A 19,145-nucleotide genomic window follows, 5' to 3' on the forward strand; every position below is an offset into this window, starting at 1 on the left:
GATTTAAATCATTTTCGAGATTCTCCTCAGGTTTCCTTTCACATATGACTAATTTATATGGAAGTTCATGGTATACGCTAGACGGTTTCTGATAGTGTTTTATAAGGCTAATTACATATTTGAACTAAATGAATATCGTATGTGCCAGATTTAAGATATTCAACTTTCAAAGCTAAGTTGAACAATGTAATAATTTAAATCATTTTCGAGATGTTTCCCAGGTATCGTTTCATTTATGACTTGTTTAAAAGGCCGTTCCCAGTATACGCTAGATGGTTTCTGATAGTGTTTTATAGGGCTATTAACATATTTAAACTAAATGAAGATCGTATGTGCCAGATTTAAGATATTCAAATTTCAAAGCTAAGTTGGAAAATGTAATAATTTAAATCATTTTCGAGATTCTCCTCAGGTTTCATTCATATATGACTAATTTATATGGAAGTTCATGGTATACGCTAGACGGTTTCTGGTAGTGTTTTATAAGGCTAATTACATATTTAAACTAAATGAAGATCGTATGTGCCAGATTTAAGATATTCAACTTTCAAAGCTAAGTTGAACAATGTAATGATTTAAATCATTTTCGAGATATTTCCCAGGTTTCGTTTCATTTATGACTAGTTTAAAAGGCCGTTCCCAGTATACGCTAGATGGTTTCTGATAGTATTTTATAGGGCTATTAACATATTTAAACTAAATGAAGATCGTATGTGCCAGATTTAAGATATTCAACTTTCAAAGCTAAGTTGAACAATGTAATGATTTAAATCATTTTCGAGATATTTCCCAGGTTTCGTTTCATTTATGACTTGTTTAAAAGGCCGTTCCCAGTATACGCTAGATGGTTTCTGATAGCGTTTTATAGGGCTATTAACATATTTAAACTAAATGAAGATCGTATGTGCCAGATTTAAGATATTCAACTTTCAAAGCTAAGTTGGACAATGTAATAATTTAAATCATTTTCGAGATTCTCCTCAGGTTTCATTCATATATGACTAATTTATATGGAAGTTCATGGTATACGCTAGACGGTTTCTGGTAGTGTTTTATAAGGCTAATTACATATTTAAACTAAATGAAGATCGTATGTGCCAGATTTAAGATATTCAACTTTCAAAGCTAAGTTGAACCATGTAATGATTTAAATCATTTTCGAGATATTTCCCAGGTTTCGTTTCATTTAAGACTAGTTTAAAAGGCCGTTCCCAGTATACGCTAGATGGTTTCTGATAGTATTTTATAGGGCTATTAACATATTTAAACTAAATGAAGATCGTATTTGCCAGATTTAAGATATTCAACTTTCAAAGCTAAGTTGAACAATGTAATGATTTAAATCATTTTCGAGATATTTCCCAGGTTTCGTTTCATTTATGACTTGTTTAAAAGGCCGTTCCCAGTATACGCTAGATGGTTTCTGATAGTATTTTATAGGGCTATTAACATATTTAAACTAAATGAAGATCGTATGTGCCAGATTTAAGATATTCAACTTTCAAAGCTAAGTTGAACAATGTAATGATTTAAATCATTTTCGAGATATTTCCCAGGTTTCGTTTCATTTAAGACTAGTTTAAAAGGCCGTTCCCAGTATACGCTAGATGGTTTCTGATAGTATTTTATAGGGCTATTAACATATTTAAACTAAATGAAGATCGTATGTGCCAGATTTAAGATATTCAACTTTCAAAGCTAAGTTGAACAATGTAATGATTTAAATCATTTTCGAGATATTTCCCAGGTTTCGTTTCATTTATGACTTGTTTAAAAGGCCGTTCCCAGTATACGCTAGATGGTTTCTGATAGTGTTTTATAGGGCTATTAACATATTTAAACTAAATGAAGATCGTATGTGCCAGATTTAAGATATTCAACTTTCAAAGCTAATTTGGACAATGTAATAATTTAAATCATTTTCGAGATTCTCCTCAGGTTTCATTCATATATGACTAATTTATATGGAAGTTCATGGTATACGCTAGACGGTTTCTGGTAGTGTTTTATAAGGCTAATTACATATTTAAACTAAATGAAGATCGTATGTGCCAGATTTAAGATATTCAACTTTCAAAGCTAAGTTGAACAATGTAATGATTTAAATCATTTTCGAGATTCTCCTCAGGTTTCCTTTCACATATGACTAATTTATATGGAAGTTCATGGTATACGCTAGACGGTTTCTGATAGTGTTTTATAAGGCTAATTACATATTTGAACTAAATGAATATCGTATGTGCCAGATTTAAGATATTCAACTTTCAAAGCTAAGTTGAACAATGTAATAATTTAAATCATTTTCGAGATGTTTCCCAGGTATCGTTTCATTTATGACTTGTTTAAAAGGCCGTTCCCAGTATACGCTAGATGGTTTCTGATAGTGTTTTATAGGGCTATTAACATATTTAAACTAAATGAAGATCGTATGTGCCAGATTTAAGATATTCAAATTTCAAAGCTAAGTTGGAAAATGTAATAATTTAAATCATTTTCGAGATTCTCCTCAGGTTTCATTCATATATGACTAATTTATATGGAAGTTCATGGTATACGCTAGACGGTTTCTGGTAGTGTTTTATAAGGCTAATTACATATTTAAACTAAATGAAGATCGTATGTGCCAGATTTAAGATATTCAACTTTCAAAGCTAAGTTGAACAATGTAATGATTTAAATCATTTTCGAGATATTTCCCAGGTTTCGTTTCATTTATGACTAGTTTAAAAGGCCGTTCCCAGTATACGCTAGATGGTTTCTGATAGTATTTTATAGGGCTATTAACATATTTAAACTAAATGAAGATCGTATGTGCCAGATTTAAGATATTCAACTTTCAAAGCTAAGTTGAACAATGTAATGATTTAAATCATTTTCGAGATATTTCCCAGGTTTCGTTTCATTTATGACTTGTTTAAAAGGCCGTTCCCAGTATACGCTAGATGGTTTCTGATAGCGTTTTATAGGGCTATTAACATATTTAAACTAAATGAAGATCGTATGTGCCAGATTTAAGATATTCAACTTTCAAAGCTAAGTTGGACAATGTAATAATTTAAATCATTTTCGAGATTCTCCTCAGGTTTCATTCATATATGACTAATTTATATGGAAGTTCATGGTATACGCTAGACGGTTTCTGGTAGTGTTTTATAAGGCTAATTACATATTTAAACTAAATGAAGATCGTATGTGCCAGATTTAAGATATTCAACTTTCAAAGCTAAGTTGAACCATGTAATGATTTAAATCATTTTCGAGATATTTCCCAGGTTTCGTTTCATTTAAGACTAGTTTAAAAGGCCGTTCCCAGTATACGCTAGATGGTTTCTGATAGTATTTTATAGGGCTATTAACATATTTAAACTAAATGAAGATCGTATTTGCCAGATTTAAGATATTCAACTTTCAAAGCTAAGTTGAACAATGTAATGATTTAAATCATTTTCGAGATATTTCCCAGGTTTCGTTTCATTTATGACTTGTTTAAAAGGCCGTTCCCAGTATACGCTAGATGGTTTCTGATAGTGTTTTATAGGGCTATTAACATATTTAAACTAAATGAAGATCGTATGTGCCAGATTTAAGATATTCAACTTTCAAAGCTAAGTTGGAAAATGTAATAATTTAAATCATTTTCGAGATTCTCCTCAGGTTTCATTCATATATGACTAATTTATATGGAAGTTCATGGTATACGCTAGACGGTTTCTGGTAGTGTTTTATAAGGCTAATTACATATTTAAACTAAATGAAGATCGTATGTGCCAGATTTAAGATATTCAACTTTCAAAGCTAAGTTGAACCATGTAATGATTTAAATCATTTTCGAGATATTTCCCAGGTTTCGTTTCATTTAAGACTAGTTTAAAAGGCCGTTCCCAGTATACGCTAGATGGTTTCTGATAGTATTTTATAGGGCTATTAACATATTTAAACTAAATGAAGATCGTATGTGCCAGATTTAAGATATTCAACTTTCAAAGCTAAGTTGAACAATGTAATGATTTAAATCATTTTCGAGATATTTCCCAGGTTTCGTTTCATTTATGACTTGTTTAAAAGGCCGTTCCCAGTATACGCTAGATGGTTTCTGATAGTGTTTTATAGGGCTATTAACATATTTAAACTAAATGAAGATCGTATGTGCCAGATTTAAGATATTCAACTTTCAAAGCTAAGTTGGACAATGTAATAATTTAAATCATTTTCGAGATTCTCCTCAGGTTTCATTCATATATGACTAATTTATATGGAAGTTCATGGTATACGCTAGACGGTTTCTGGTAGTGTTTTATAAGGCTAATTACATATTTAAACTAAATGAAGATCGTATGTGCCAGATTTAAGATATTCAACTTTCAAAGCTAAGTTGAACAATGTAATGATTTAAATCATTTTCGAGATTCTCCTCAGGTTTCCTTTCACATATGACTAATTTATATGGAAGTTCATGGTATACGCTAGACGGTTTCTGATAGTGTTTTATAAGGCTAATTACATATTTGAACTAAATGAATATCGTATGTGCCAGATTTAAGATATTCAACTTTCAAAGCTAAGTTGAACAATGTAATAATTTAAATCATTTTCGAGATGTTTCCCAGGTATCGTTTCATTTATGACTTGTTTAAAAGGCCGTTCCCAGTATACGCTAGATGGTTTCTGATAGTGTTTTATAGGGCTATTAACATATTTAAACTAAATGAAGATCGTATGTGCCAGATTTAAGATATTCAACTTTCAAAGCTAAGTTGGAAAATGTAATAATTTAAATCATTTTCGAGATTCTCCTCAGGTTTCATTCATATATGACTAATTTATATGGAAGTTCATGGTATACGCTAGACGGTTTCTGGTAGTGTTTTATAAGGCTAATTACATATTTAAACTAAATGAAGATCGTATGTGCCAGATTTAAGATATTCAACTTTCAAAGCTAAGTTGAACAATGTAATGATTTAAATCATTTTCGAGATATTTCCCAGGTTTCGTTTCATTTATGACTAGTTTAAAAGGCCGTTCCCAGTATACGCTAGATGGTTTCTGATAGTATTTTATAGGGCTATTAACATATTTAAACTAAATGAAGATCGTATGTGCCAGATTTAAGATATTCAACTTTCAAAGCTAAGTTGAACAATGTAATGATTTAAATCATTTTCGAGATATTTCCCAGGTTTCGTTTCATTTATGACTTGTTTAAAAGGCCGTTCCCAGTATACGCTAGATGGTTTCTGATAGCGTTTTATAGGGCTATTAACATATTTAAACTAAATGAAGATCGTATGTGCCAGATTTAAGATATTCAACTTTCAAAGCTAAGTTGGACAATGTAATAATTTAAATCATTTTCGAGATTCTCCTCAGGTTTCATTCATATATGACTAATTTATATGGAAGTTCATGGTATACGCTAGACGGTTTCTGGTAGTGTTTTATAAGGCTAATTACATATTTAAACTAAATGAAGATCGTATGTGCCAGATTTAAGATATTCAACTTTCAAAGCTAAGTTGAACCATGTAATGATTTAAATCATTTTCGAGATATTTCCCAGGTTTCGTTTCATTTAAGACTAGTTTAAAAGGCCGTTCCCAGTATACGCTAGATGGTTTCTGATAGTATTTTATAGGGCTATTAACATATTTAAACTAAATGAAGATCGTATTTGCCAGATTTAAGATATTCAACTTTCAAAGCTAAGTTGAACAATGTAATGATTTAAATCATTTTCGAGATATTTCCCAGGTTTCGTTTCATTTATAACTTGTTTAAAAGGCCGTTCCCAGTATACGCTAGATGGTTTCTGATAGTATTTTATAGGGCTATTAACATATTTAAACTAAATGAAGATCGTATGTGCCAGATTTAAGATATTCAACTTTCAAAGCTAAGTTGAACAATGTAATGATTTAAATCATTTTCGAGATATTTCCCAGGTTTCGTTTCATTTAAGACTAGTTTAAAAGGCCGTTCCCAGTATACGCTAGATGGTTTCTGATAGTGTTTTATAGGGCTATTAACATATTTAAACTAAATGAAGATCGTATGTGCCAGATTTAAGATATTCAACTTTCAAAGCTAAGTTGGACAATGTAATAATTTAAATCATTTTCGAGATTCTCCTCAGGTTTCATTCATATATGACTAATTTATATGGAAGTTCATGGTATACGCTAGACGGTTTCTGGTAGTGTTTTATAAGGCTAATTACATATTTAAACTAAATGAAGATCGTATGTGCCAGATTTAAGATATTCAACTTTCAAAGCTAAGTTGAACAATGTAATGATTTAAATCATTTTCGAGATATTTCCCAGGTTTCGTTTCATTTATGACTAGTTTAAAAGGCCGTTCCCAGTATACGCTAGATGGTTTCTGATAGTATGTTATAGGGCTATTAACATATTTAAACTAAATGAAGATCGTATGTGCCAGATTTAAGATATTCAACTTTCAAAGCTAAGTTGAACAATGTAATGATTTAAATCATTTTCGAGATATTTCCCAGGTTTCGTTTCATTTATGACTAGTTTAAAAGGCCGTTCCCAGTATACAATAGATGGTTTCTGATAGTGTTTTATAGGGCTATTAACATATTTAAACTAAATGAATATCGTATGTGCCAGATTTAAGATATTCAACTTTCAAAGCTAAGTTGAACAATGCAATAATTTAAATCATTTTCGAGATGTTTCCCAGGTTTCGTTTCATTTATGACTTGTTTAAAAGGCCGTTCCCAGTATACGCTAGATGGTTTCTGATAGTGTTTTATAGGGCTATTAACATATTTAAACTAAATGAAGATCGTATGTGCCAGATTTAAGATATTCAACTTTCAAAGCTAAGTTGGACAATGTAATAATTTCAATCATTTTCGAGATTCTCCTCAGGTTTCATTCATATATGACTAATTTATATGGAAGTTCATGGTATACGCTAGACGGTTTCTGGTAGTGTTTTATAAGGCTAATTACATATTTAAACTAAATGAAGATCGTATGTGCCAGATTTAAGATATTCAACTTTCAAAGCTAAGTTGAACCATGTAATGATTTAAATCATTTTCGAGATATTTCCCAGGTTTCGTTTCATTTATGACTAGTTTAAAAGGCCGTTCCCAGTATACGCTAGATGGTTTCTGATAGTATTTTATAGGGCTATTAACATATTTAAACTAAATGAAGATCGTATGTGCCAGATTTAAGATATTCAACTTTCAAAGCTAAGTTGAACAATGTAATGATTTAAATCATTTTCGAGATATTTCCCAGGTTTCGTTTCATTTATGACTAGTTTAAAAGGCCGTTCCCAGTATACGCTAGATGGTTTCTGATAGTATGTTATAGGGCTATTAACATATTTAAACTAAATGAAGATCGTATGTGCCAGATTTAAGATATTCAACTTTCAAAGCTAAGTTGAACAATGTAATGATTTAAATCATTTTCGAGATATTTCCCAGGTTTCGTTTCATTTATGACTAGTTTAAAAGGCCGTTCCCAGTATACAATAGATGGTTTCTGATAGTGTTTTATAGGGCTATTAACATATTTAAACTAAATGAATATCGTATGTGCCAGATTTAAGATATTCAACTTTCAAAGCTAAGTTGAACAATGTAATAATTTAAATCATTTTCGAGATGTTTCCCAGGTTTCGTTTCATTTATGACTAGTTTAAAAGGCCGTTCCCAGTATACAATAGATGGTTTCTGATAGTGTTTTATAGGGCTATTAACATATTTAAACTAAATGAATATCGTATGTGCCAGATTTAAGATATTCAACTTTCAAAGCTAAGTTGAACAATGTAATAATTTAAATCATTTTCGAGATTCTCCTCAGGTTTCCTTTCACATATGACTAATTTATATGGAAGTTCATGGTATACGCTAGACGGTTTCTGATAGTGTTTTATAAGGCTAATTACATATTTGAACTAAATGAATATCGTATGTGCCAGATTTAAGATATTCAACTTTCAAAGCTAAGTTGAACAATGTAATAATTTAAATCATTTTCGAGATGTTTCCCAGGTATCGTTTCATTTATGACTTGTTTAAAAGGCCGTTCCCAGTATACGCTAGATGGTTTCTGATAGTGTTTTATAGGGCTATTAACATATTTAAACTAAATGAAGATCGTATGTGCCAGATTTAAGATATTCAACTTTCAAAGCTAAGTTGGACAATGTAATAATTTAAATCATTTTCGAGATTCTCCTCAGGTTTCATTCATATATGACTAATTTATATGGAAGTTCATGGTATACGCTAGACGGTTTCTGGTAGTGTTTTATAAGGCTAATTACATATTTAAACTAAATGAAGATCGTATGTGCCAGATTTAAGATATTCAACTTTCAAAGCTAAGTTGAACAATGTAATGATTTAAATCATTTTCGAGATATTTCCCAGGTTTCGTTTCATTTATGACTAGTTTAAAAGGCCGTTCCCAGTATACAATAGATGGTTTCTGATAGTGTTTTATAGGGCTATTAACATCTTTAAACTAAATGAATATCGTATGTGCCAGATTTAAGATATTCAACTTTCAAAGCTAAGTTGAACAATGTAATAATTTAAATCCTTTTCGAGATTCTCCTCAGGTTTTATTCATATATGACTAATTTATATGGAAGTTCATGGTATACGCTAGACGGTTTCTGATAGTGTTTTATAAGGCTAATTACATATTTAAACTAAATGAATATCGTATGTGCCAGATTTAAGATATTCAACTTTCAAAGCTAAGTTGAACAATGTAATAATTTAAATCATTTTCGAGATGTTTCCCAGGTTTTGTTTCATTTATAACTTATTGTTAAGGACGGTCCTGGTGTACGCTAGATGTTTTCTGATACCGTTTTATAGGGCTAATAACATATTTAAACTAAATGAAGATCGCATATGCTAGATTTAAGATATTCAACTTTCAATGCTAAGCTGAACAATGTAATAATTTAAATCATATTCGAGATGTTTCCCAGGTTTTGTTTCATTTATGACTAATTTATATGGAAGTTCACGCTATACGCTAGATGGTTTATCATAGTATTTTATAAGGCTATTAACATATTTAAACTAAATGAAGATCGTATGTGCCAGATTTAAGATATTCAACTTTCAAAGCTAAGTTGAACAATGTAATGATTTAAATCATTTTCGAGATATTTCCCAGGTTTCGTTTCATTTATGACTTGTTTAAAAGGCCGTTCCCAGTATACGCTAGATGGTTTCTGATAGTGTTTTATAGGGCTATTAACATATTTAAACTAAATGAAGATCGTATGTGCCAGATTTAAGATATTCAACTTTCAAAGCTAAGTTGGACAATGTAATAATTTAAATCATTTTCGAGATTCTCCTCAGGTTTCATTCATATATGACTAATTTATATGGAAGTTCATGGTATACGCTAGACGGTTTCTGGTAGTGTTTTATAAGGCTAATTACATATTTAAACTAAATGAAGATCGTATGTGCCAGATTTAAGATATTCAACTTTCAAAGCTAAGTTGAACAATGTAATGATTTAAATCATTTTCGAGATTTTTCCCAGGTTTCGTTTCATTTATGACTAGTTTAAAAGGCCGTTCCCAGTATACGCTAGATGGTTTCTGATAGTATTTTATAGGGCTATTAACATATTTAAACTAAATGAAGATCGTATGTGCCAGATTTAAGATATTCAACTTTCAAAGCTAAGTTGAACAATGTAATGATTTAAATCATTTTCGAGATTCTCCTCAGGTTTCCTTTCACATATGACTAATTTATATGGAAGTTCATGGTATACGCTAGACGGTTTCTGATAGTGTTTTATAAGGCTAATTACATATTTGAACTAAATGAATATCGTATGTGCCAGATTTAAGATATTCAACTTTCAAAGCTAAGTTGAACAATGTAATAATTTAAATCATTTTCGAGATGTTTCCCAGGTATCGTTTCATTTATGACTTGTTTAAAAGGCCGTTCCCAGTATACGCTAGATGGTTTCTGATAGTGTTTTATAGGGCTATTAACATATTTAAACTAAATGAAGATCGTATGTGCCAGATTTAAGATATTCAACTTTCAAAGCTAAGTTGGAAAATGTAATAATTTAAATCATTTTCGAGATTCTCCTCAGGTTTCATTCATATATGACTAATTTATATGGAAGTTCATGGTATACGCTAGACGGTTTCTGGTAGTGTTTTATAAGGCTAATTACATATTTAAACTAAATGAAGATCGTATGTGCCAGATTTAAGATATTCAACTTTCAAAGCTAAGTTGAACAATGTAATGATTTAAATCATTTTCGAGATATTTCCCAGGTTTCGTTTCATTTATGACTAGTTTAAAAGGCCGTTCCCAGTATACGCTAGATGGTTTCTGATAGTATTTTATAGGGCTATTAACATATTTAAACTAAATGAAGATCGTATGTGCCAGATTTAAGATATTCAACTTTCAAAGCTAAGTTGAACAATGTAATGATTTAAATCATTTTCGAGATATTTCCCAGGTTTCGTTTCATTTATGACTTGTTTAAAAGGCCGTTCCCAGTATACGCTAGATGGTTTCTGATAGCGTTTTATAGGGCTATTAACATATTTAAACTAAATGAAGATCGTATGTGCCAGATTTAAGATATTCAACTTTCAAAGCTAAGTTGGACAATGTAATAATTTAAATCATTTTCGAGATTCTCCTCAGGTTTCATTCATATATGACTAATTTATATGGAAGTTCATGGTATACGCTAGACGGTTTCTGGTAGTGTTTTATAAGGCTAATTACATATTTAAACTAAATGAAGATCGTATGTGCCAGATTTAAGATATTCAACTTTCAAAGCTAAGTTGAACCATGTAATGATTTAAATCATTTTCGAGATATTTCCCAGGTTTCGTTTCATTTAAGACTAGTTTAAAAGGCCGTTCCCAGTATACGCTAGATGGTTTCTGATAGTATTTTATAGGGCTATTAACATATTTAAACTAAATGAAGATCGTATTTGCCAGATTTAAGATATTCAACTTTCAAAGCTAAGTTGAACAATGTAATGATTTAAATCATTTTCGAGATATTTCCCAGGTTTCGTTTCATTTATAACTTGTTTAAAAGGCCGTTCCCAGTATACGCTAGATGGTTTCTGATAGTATTTTATAGGGCTATTAACATATTTAAACTAAATGAAGATCGTATGTGCCAGATTTAAGATATTCAACTTTCAAAGCTAAGTTGAACAATGTAATGATTTAAATCATTTTCGAGATATTTCCCAGGTTTCGTTTCATTTATGACTTGTTTAAAAGGCCGTTCCCAGTATACGCTAGATGGTTTCTGATAGTGTTTTATAGGGCTATTAACATATTTAAACTAAATGAAGATCGTATGTGCCAGATTTAAGATATTCAACTTTCAAAGCTAAGTTGGACAATGTAATAATTTAAATCATTTTCGAGATTCTCCTCAGGTTTCATTCATATATGACTAATTTATATGGAAGTTCATGGTATACGCTAGACGGTTTCTGGTAGTGTTTTATAAGGCTAATTACATATTTAAACTAAATGAAGATCGTATGTGCCAGATTTAAGATATTCAACTTTCAAAGCTAAGTTGAACAATGTAATGATTTAAATCATTTTCGAGATATTTCCCAGGTTTCGTTTCATTTAAGACTAGTTTAAAAGGCCGTTCCCAGTATACGCTAGATGGTTTCTGATAGTGTTTTATAGGGCTATTAACATATTTAAACTAAATGAAGATCGTATGTGCCAGATTTAAGATATTCAACTTTCAAAGCTAAGTTGGACAATGTAATAATTTAAATCATTTTCGAGATTCTCCTCAGGTTTCATTCATATATGACTAATTTATATGGAAGTTCATGGTATACGCTAGACGGTTTCTGGTAGTGTTTTATAAGGCTAATTACATATTTAAACTAAATGAAGATCGTATGTGCCAGATTTAAGATATTCAACTTTCAAAGCTAAGTTGAACCATGTAATGATTTAAATCATTTTCGAGATATTTCCCAGGTTTCGTTTCATTTATGACTAGTTTAAAAGGCCGTGCCCAGTATACGCTAGATGGTTTCTGATAGTATTTTATAGGGCTATTAACATATTTAAACTAAATGAAGATCGTATGTGCCAGATTTAAGATATTCAACTTTCAAAGCTAAGTTGAACAATGTAATGATTTAAATCATTTTCGAGATATTTCCCAGGTTTCGTTTCATTTATGACTAGTTTAAAAGGCCGTTCCCAGTATACGCTAGATGGTTTCTGATAGTATGTTATAGGGCTATTAACATATTTAAACTAAATGAAGATCGTATGTGCCAGATTTAAGATATTCAACTTTCAAAGCTAAGTTGAACAATGTAATGATTTAAATCATTTTCGAGATATTTCCCAGGTTTCGTTTCATTTATGACTAGTTTAAAAGGCCGTTCCCAGTATACAATAGATGGTTTCTGATAGTGTTTTATAGGGCTATTAACATATTTAAACTAAATGAATATCGTATGTGCCAGATTTAAGATATTCAACTTTCAAAGCTAAGTTGAACAATGTAATAATTTAAATCATTTTCGAGATGTTTCCCAGGTTTCGTTTCATTTATGACTTGTTTAAAAGGCCGTTCCCAGTATACGCTAGATGGTTTCTGATAGTGTTTTATAGGGCTATTAACATATTTAAACTAAATGAAGATCGTATGTGCCAGATTTAAGATATTCAACTTTCAAAGCTAAGTTGGACAATGTAATAATTTCAATCATTTTCGAGATTCTCCTCAGGTTTCATTCATATATGACTAATTTATATGGAAGTTCATGGTATACGCTAGACGGTTTCTGGTAGTGTTTTATAAGGCTAATTACATATTTAAACTAAATGAAGATCGTATGTGCCAGATTTAAGATATTCAACTTTCAAAGCTAAGTTGAACCATGTAATGATTTAAATCATTTTCGAGATATTTCCCAGGTTTCGTTTCATTTATGACTAGTTTAAAAGGCCGTGCCCAGTATACGCTAGATGGTTTCTGATAGTATTTTATAGGGCTATTAACATATTTAAACTAAATGAAGATCGTATGTGCCAGATTTAAGATATTCAACTTTCAAAGCTAAGTTGAACAATGTAATGATTTAAATCATTTTCGAGATATTTCCCAGGTTTCGTTTCATTTATGACTAGTTTAAAAGGCCGTTCCCAGTATACGCTAGATGGTTTCTGATAGTATGTTATAGGGCTATTAACATATTTAAACTAAATGAAGATCGTATGTGCCAGATTTAAGATATTCAACTTTCAAAGCTAAGTTGAACAATGTAATGATATAAATCATTTTCGAGATATTTCCCAGGTTTCGTTTCATTTATGACTAGTTTAAAAGGCCGTTCCCAGTATACAATAGATGGTTTCTGATAGTGTTTTATAGGGCTATTAACATATTTAAACTAAATGAATATCGTATGTGCCAGATTTAAGATATTCAACTTTCAAAGCTAAGTTGAACAATGTAATAATTTAAATCATTTTCGAGATGTTTCCCAGGTTTCGTTTCATTTATGACTTGTTTAAAAGGCCGTTCCCAGTATACGCTAGATGGTTTCTGATAGTGTTTTATAGGGCTATTAACATATTTAAACTAAATGAAGATCGTATGTGCCAGATTTAAGATATTCAACTTTCAAAGCTAAGTTGAACAATGTAATGATTTAAATCATTTTCGAGATATTTCCCAGGTTTCGTTTCATTTATGACTAGTTTAAAAGGCCGTTCCCAGTATACGCTAGATGGTTTCTGATAGTATTTTATAGGGCTATTAACATATTTAAACTAAATGAAGATCGTATGTGCCAGATTTAAGATATTCAACTTTCAAAGCTAAGTTGAACAATGTAATGATTTAAATCATTTTCGAGATTCTCCTCAGGTTTCCTTTCACATATGACTAATTTATATGGAAGTTCATGGTATACGCTAGACGGTTTCTGATAGTGTTTTATAAGGCTAATTACATATTTGAACTAAATGAATATCGTATGTGCCAGATTTAAGATATTCAACTTTCAAAGCTAAGTTGAACAATGTAATAATTTAAATCATTTTCGAGATGTTTCCCAGGTATCGTTTCATTTATGACTTGTTTAAAAGGCCGTTCCCAGTATACGCTAGATGGTTTCTGATAGTGTTTTATAGGGCTATTAACATATTTAAACTAAATGAAGATCGTATGTGCCAGATTTAAGATATTCAACTTTCAAAGCTAAGTTGGAAAATGTAATAATTTAAATCATTTTCGAGATTCTCCTCAGGTTTCATTCATATATGACTAATTTATATGGAAGTTCATGGTATACGCTAGACGGTTTCTGGTAGTGTTTTATAAGGCTAATTACATATTTAAACTAAATGAAGATCGTATGTGCCAGATTTAAGATATTCAACTTTCAAAGCTAAGTTGAACCATGTAATGATTTAAATCATTTTCGAGATATTTCCCAGGTTTCGTTTCATTTATGACTAGTTTAAAAGGCCGTGCCCAGTATACGCTAGATGGTTTCTGATAGTATTTTATAGGGCTATTAACATATTTAAACTAAATGAAGATCGTATGTGCCAGATTTAAGATATTCAACTTTCAAAGCTAAGTTGAACAATGTAATGATTTAAATCATTTTCGAGATATTTCCCAGGTTTCGTTTCATTTATGACTAGTTTAAAAGGCCGTTCCCAGTATACGCTAGATGGTTTCTGATAGTATGTTATAGGGCTATTAACATATTTAAACTAAATGAAGATCGTATGTGCCAGATTTAAGATATTCAACTTTCAAAGCTAAGTTGAACAATGTAATGATATAAATCATTTTCGAGATATTTCCCAGGTTTCGTTTCATTTATGACTAGTTTAAAAGGCCGTTCCCAGTATACAATAGATGGTTTCTGATAGTGTTTTATAGGGCTATTAACATATTTAAACTAAATGAATATCGTATGTGCCAGATTTAAGATATTCAACTTTCAAAGCTAAGTTGAACAATGTAATAATTTAAATCATTTTCGAGATGTTTCCCAGGTTTCGTTTCATTTATGACTTGTTTAAAAGGCCGTTCCCAGTATACGCTAGATGGTTTCTGATAGTGTTTTATAGGGCTATTAACATATTTAAACTAAATGAAGATCGTATGTGCCAGATTTAAGATATTCAACTTTCAAAGCTAAGTTGAACAATGTAATGATTTAAATCATTTTCGAGATATTTCCCAGGTTTCGTTTCATTTATGACTAGTTTAAAAGGCCGTTCCCAGTATACGCTAGATGGTTTCTGATAGTATTTTATAGGGCTATTAACATATTTAAACTAAATGAAGATCGTATGTGCCAGATTTAAGATATTCAACTTTCAAAGCTAAGTTGAACAATGTAATGATTTAAATCATTTTCGAGATTCTCCTCAGGTTTCCTTTCACATATGACTAATTTATATGGAAGTTCATGGTATACGCTAGACGGTTTCTGATAGTGTTTTATAAGGCTAATTACATATTTGAACTAAATGAATATCGTATGTGCCAGATTTAAGATATTCAACTTTCAAAGCTAAGTTGAACAATGTAATAATTTAAATCATTTTCGAGATGTTTCCCAGGTATCGTTTCATTTATGACTTGTTTAAAAGGCCGTTCCCAGTATACGCTAGATGGTTTCTGATAGTGTTTTATAGGGCTATTAACATATTTAAACTAAATGAAGATCGTATGTGCCAGATTTAAGATATTCAACTTTCAAAGCTAAGTTGGAAAATGTAATAATTTAAATCATTTTCGAGATTCTCCTCAGGTTTCATTCATATATGACTAATTTATATGGAAGTTCATGGTATACGCTAGACGGTTTCTGGTAGTGTTTTATAAGGCTAATTACATATTTAAACTAAATGAAGATCGTATGTGCCAGATTTAAGATATTCAACTTTCAAAGCTAAGTTGAACAATGTAATGATTTAAATCATTTTCGAGATATTTCCCAGGTTTCGTTTCATTTATGACTAGTTTAAAAGGCCGTTCCCAGTATACGCTAGATGGTTTCTGATAGTATTTTATAGGGCTATTAACATATTTAAACTAAATGAAGATCGTATGTGCCAGATTTAAGATATTCAACTTTCAAAGCTAAGTTGAACAATGTAATGATTTAAATCATTTTCGAGATATTTCCCAGGTTTCGTTTCATTTATGACTTGTTTAAAAGGCCGTTCCCAGTATACGCTAGATGGTTTCTGATAGCGTTTTATAGGGCTATTAACATATTTAAACTAAATGAAGATCGTATGTGCCAGATTTAAGATATTCAACTTTCAAAGCTAAGTTGGACAATGTAATAATTTAAATCATTTTCGAGATTCTCCTCAGGTTTCATTCATATATGACTAATTTATATGGAAGTTCATGGTATACGCTAGACGGTTTCTGGTAGTGTTTTATAAGGCTAATTACATATTTAAACTAAATGAAGATCGTATGTGCCAGATTTAAGATATTCAACTTTCAAAGCTAAGTTGAACCATGTAATGATTTAAATCATTTTCGAGATATTTCCCAGGTTTCGTTTCATTTAAGACTAGTTTAAAAGGCCGTTCCCAGTATACGCTAGATGGTTTCTGATAGTATTTTATAGGGCTATTAACATATTTAAACTAAATGAAGATCGTATTTGCCAGATTTAAGATATTCAACTTTCAAAGCTAAGTTGAACAATGTAATGATTTAAATCATTTTCGAGATATTTCCCAGGTTTCGTTTCATTTATAACTTGTTTAAAAGGCCGTTCCCAGTATACGCTAGATGGTTTCTGATAGTATTTTATAGGGCTATTAACATATTTAAACTAAATGAAGATCGTATGTGCCAGATTTAAGATATTCAACTTTCAAAGCTAAGTTGAACAATGTAATGATTTAAATCATTTTCGAGATATTTCCCAGGTTTCGTTTCATTTATGACTTGTTTAAAAGGCCGTTCCCAGTATACGCTAGATGGTTTCTGATAGTGTTTTATAGGGCTATTAACATATTTAAACTAAATGAAGATCGTATGTGCCAGATTTAAGATATTCAACTTTCAAAGCTAAGTTGGACAATGTAATAATTTAAATCATTTTCGAGATTCTCCTCAGGTTTCATTCATATATGACTAATTTATATGGAAGTTCATGGTATACGCTAGACGGTTTCTGGTAGTGTTTTATAAGGCTAATTACATATTTAAACTAAATGAAGATCGTATGTGCCAGATTTAAGATATTCAACTTTCAAAGCTAAGTTGAACAATGTAATGATTTAAATCATTTTCGAGATATTTCCCAGGTTTCGTTTCATTTAAGACTAGTTTAAAAGGCCGTTCCCAGTATACGCTAGATGGTTTCTGATAGTGTTTTATAGGGCTATTAACATATTTAAACTAAATGAAGATCGTATGTGCCAGATTTAAGATATTCAACTTTCAAAGCTAAGTTGGACAATGTAATAATTTAAATCATTTTCGAGATTCTCCTCAGGTTTCATTCATATATGACTAATTTATATGGAAGTTCATGGTATACGCTAGACGGTTTCTGGTAGTGTTTTATAAGGCTAATTACATATTTAAACTAAATGAAGATCGTATGTGCCAGATTTAAGATATTCAACTTTCAAAGCTAAGTTGAACCATGTAATGATTTAAATCATTTTCGAGATATTTCCCAGGTTTCGTTTCATTTATGACTAGTTTAAAAGGCCGTGCCCAGTATACGCAGGATGGTTTCTGATAGTATTTTATAGGGCTATTAACATATTTAAACTAAATGAAGATCGTATGTGCCAGATTTAAGATATTCAACTTTCAAAGCTAAGTTGAACAATGTAATGATTTAAATCATTTTCGAGATATTTCCCAGGTTTCGTTTCATTTATGACTAGTTTAAAAGGCCGTTCCCAGTATACGCTAGATGGTTTCTGATAGTATGTTATAGGGCTATTAACATATTTAAACTAAATGAAGATCGTATGTGCCAGATTTAAGATATTCAACTTTCAAAGCTAAGTTGAACAATGTAATGATTTAAATCATTTTCGAGATATTTCCCAGGTTTCGTTTCATTTATGACTAGTTTAAAAGGCCGTTCCCAGTATACAATAGATGGTTTCTGATAGTGTTTTATAGGGCTATTAACATATTTAAACTAAATGAATATCGTATGTGCCAGATTTAAGATATTCAACTTTCAAAGCTAAGTTGAACAATGTAATAATTTAAATCATTTTCGAGATGTTTCCCAGGTTTCGTTTCATTTATGACTTGTTTAAAAGGCCGTTCCCAGTATACGCTAGATGGTTTCTGATAGTGTTTTATAGGGCTATTAACATATTTAAACTAAATGAAGATCGTATGTGCCAGATTTAAGATATTCAACTTTCAAAGCTAAGTTGGACAATGTAATAATTTCAATCATTTTCGAGATTCTCCTCAGGTTTCATTCATATATGACTAATTTATATGGAAGTTCATGGTATACGCTAGACGGTTTCTGGTAGTGTTTTATAAGGCTAATTACATATTTAAACTAAATGAAGATCGTATGTGCCAGATTTAAGATATTCAACTTTCAAAGCTAAGTTGAACCATGTAATGATTTAAATCATTTTCGAGATATTTCCCAGGTTTCGTTTCATTTATGACTAGTTTAAAAGGCCGTGCCCAGTATACGCTAGATGGTTTCTGATAGTATTTTATAGGGCTATTAACATATTTAAACTAAATGAAGATCGTATGTGCCAGATTTAAGATATTCAACTTTCAAAGCTAAGTTGAACAATGTAATGATTTAAATCATTTTCGAGATATTTCCCAGGTTTCGTTTCATTTATGACTAGTTTAAAAGGCCGTTCCCAGTATACGCTAGATGGTTTCTGATAGTATGTTATAGGGCTATTAACATATTTAAACTAAATGAAGATCGTATGTGCCAGATTTAAGATATTCAACTTTCAAAGCTAAGTTGAACAATGTAATGATATAAATCATTTTCGAGATATTTCCCAGGTTTCGTTTCATTTATGACTAGTTTAAAAGGCCGTTCCCA

Source organism: Phalangium opilio, unplaced genomic scaffold (genome assembly GCF_054372755.1).
Source record: "Phalangium opilio isolate 3A_F unplaced genomic scaffold, DU_Popi_V2 ptg000063l_1, whole genome shotgun sequence".
NCBI lineage: Eukaryota > Metazoa > Arthropoda > Arachnida > Opiliones > Phalangiidae > Phalangium > Phalangium opilio.